The 3,259-nt window shown below is 35.8% G+C and overlaps 1 long non-coding RNA gene across 1 annotated transcript; it reads right to left on the reverse strand.

Annotated features, from left to right (window-relative positions):
• Window positions 1-627: 627 nt before the first annotated feature.
• On the reverse strand, window positions 628-2,406 carry LOC307244122. The gene is made up of 3 exons (XR_013844641.1): window positions 2,208-2,406; window positions 1,741-1,865; window positions 628-1,549 (listed from the first exon to the last, which is right to left on the reverse strand). It is a non-coding gene; the product is annotated as an uncharacterized lncRNA (long non-coding RNA).
• Window positions 2,407-3,259: the final 853 nt, after the last annotated feature.

Here is a 3,259-nt window from a genome sequence, read left to right on the forward strand (position 1 = left end):
ACATTATTATTGTGAAGGCAGTTTTCTGTTGATTTACAAGGTGACATGAAGGAATTCTGTTCCACAAAATGGATTCATATTTGTGATAAATAACTGTGATCACAATATTGACCAAAATAAACATGATTATCATTTCAGCCATAATCATGCAGCACTACTTCAGAATGATAACTTAGTTGTGGTGTAGGAAACCCAACCACAGCCACAAACATCACCCGGTCATAGAATTATACCGTAACCAGGCTCGAATAAATTAACTTCTACAGTCACAAAACACACCGGAACAGAGAACCAAAGCACACTCGTCCATTGAATTTCAACAAAGGGACGCCTACCCCGGACTCCGTGTATTACTGGCCACAGCTATATTTATTATTATCGTCATCATCACTTAATTATAATGAAGAGCTTCTCAAATCTGCAATATGGTTCACTGAGAACAAGAACCATTCTAACAGAATTTATATTTGAGCCAGTAGCACCCATTTCAACCAGTACCATTCAACATACTTCTACTGTACGGAAGCATTCAAAATGAATAAATCAATGACAACATTGCAAAATGCAAACAAAGACACAGCATTCTACAATTTTGAGTGTATAACTGTTTTATATATTAAAGCATTTTATATTCACATCACATATTGTATAAAAAAATAATAACTATTACATTTATCATTTATTTTGGCTATGTAGGTTACTATAACTAGCTACAACTTATAAACACCATGAACACAAAGAAGGGACTTGGTCCTTATTCTTACCTTCCCTCTTCTCCACACTTGATTTTGACAAACATTACTGTTGAAAAACGTTTAATACATCAATGCTAACTTCAGAGAGAATTTACTTAAATGATACTGGCCTTAATGATAGAAAAGTTATGAAAACAATAACTTCAAAATGCTTTGTATCATATTTTAGAATATCATTGATGACTATTTCTTCTGTCTTGTAAACAACAAATCACTATTAAAGATTATCTTTATTAGTGATTTATATTGATTTATTATCTTTAAATGATCCACTTCTTTAGTCCAGTGTTCCCATTGCACATCATTTACACACACACACACACACACACACACACACACACACACACACACACACACACACACACACACACACACACACACACATACACACATACATACATACATACATACATACATAGGCTCGCGTATAGATTTGTTTTATTCAGTTTTTTTGTTCTATTTGTAATACTCTGCCCAGCAGTTTCTGGGGTTTCCCTCAGAAGCATTTCACTACATGTTGTACAGTGCAATATGAGGGTGACAAAATAAATCTTTTGAATCTTGTATCTTTGAATCTTCTCCACCCCCCAAAGTCTGCATTGTGGAATGCAGAAGGCAAAAACAACTGTCTTGTAACTTTCTAGAGTAATACATGTCACCATACAAGTTTCGGTTTTGTTATCCCTTGCGCAATGGTTACCAGAAGCAAGAAATAATCCTTTTCATCTTGTCGTTTGGTACAACTGTTCCAGTTCAATGTTGATGGTGTCAGGGTCCCTTTGCTCTTCGTCCTCCTTAGATGCAAGAGAAGAATGCAGTGAAAAACTTTAAATCACCACAAATTTATACTTATATTTGGTTATTGCATATTACAACTTCCATCAATGTAGTATAGCCTGGATACTTAATGATATAAGCAATAAGGGGGAACCTCTTAAGTTTGCACATGGCAAACTGTAAGAGAAGCACCTACAGTGGAACTGACCTTTGTCCTTTTGCGGTAACGCCTGAACGCAAAGATTCCAAAGACAATCACTATGATAAAAACGGCTAAAAGAACAGCTGCTAACACAGTAATTAAATCTTTGGAAACATTGCTGCTGAGGGGTTCTGTAAAACAAATAGAATAAAGAAAATGTTTAAAAGAAAAAAGGACGGCAAATTATTTCACAATCTGCAATCTCAGCTCACATTCTTTAAAGGGGCAATAGACAACTTTTATTTGCCTTTACTTATCGTTATGAAGTTAATGTTGATTGCATAGCGTAATGGCTATGGAATAATGACACCATCTGCGTTTAGATTGGTTCCCGATCAGCCTCTATGAAAGGTGGTCTTGTGCCCCTTTAATAAGGGTTTATTTTTCACTCAAGGTCGGAAAATAACAGAAGTAACCTGTTACCCCTCTGACTTACAAACAAACAAACAAACAATAAACAAACAAACAATTACCCTTTACTCCATTGCAGCTATCGCTGGTGTGTGGCAAAATCTTCGGGTTCTTGACAACACATTTGAGTTTTGAGGCGTCATCCAACTGAAGCGTCAGATTGCTGTTCACATGGTACAGTCCATTGGAAGAATGATTCTGGGTCGTTGTCGAAGCATTGGGTGGAGGCTGTCCATCCAATTCCCAGTCAATCTGAGCCCCTTGGAAGTTTCCACTGACATCACACTGAAAAACCTTGGGTCCTCGGCCTTGAGGAGCCGAGATAGACTGCAGACAAACAGTGTAACTTGCTGAGGAGGGAAGGGCATATTTACAATTATGATGAATTGGAACAAGCAAATGAATAGCAACAGTTTCAAAAATCAACAAATAAATGGGTCCCTTTGTGACTCACCAACAACTTTGAGAGTTATGTTAACATAGCAATAGCTAGGATCGAAGAAGCTGCACCTGTAATTCCCCTGGTCACTAAGAGTCAGGTTTAAAATAAGAACAGAGCAGTTGTTGCTGTCCTCATTCAGGAAGATTCTGGCCCTGTCCTTGTATCTGTCGTCAAAGGTTGAAGTGTTCTTCCTATGGGTGAGAATTTTGAGCATTGGGGCATCACGCTGCCAAGTAACTGTCTTTTCCAAACTTCTCTCTGAGCACTGGCAGGGCATAAGAACACTCTGCCCGTAGAAGCCTGTAATAGTCTCTTCTTTATGGCCTGGGTGGGCAAAGAAAAGAAGATCATTCAGGAGCATTTTTCTTTTAAACCTCTTTACATGTCCACTCTCAACTATAATTTTACTAATGGCCCAATTTTTTAACAGAAGTAAAACACACACACATAAATATATATATATATATATATATATATATATATATATATATATATATATATATATATATATATATATATATATATATATATATATATATATATATATATATATATGTGTGTGTGTGTGTGTGTGTGTGTGTGTGTATATATATATATATACACACACATATATATATATATACATACATACATACATACATACATACAGACACATATATAGCTATATATGTA

The sequence above is a fragment of the Zeus faber genome (genome assembly GCF_960531495.2).
Source record: "Zeus faber genome assembly, chromosome: 18".
NCBI lineage: Eukaryota > Metazoa > Chordata > Actinopteri > Zeiformes > Zeidae > Zeus > Zeus faber.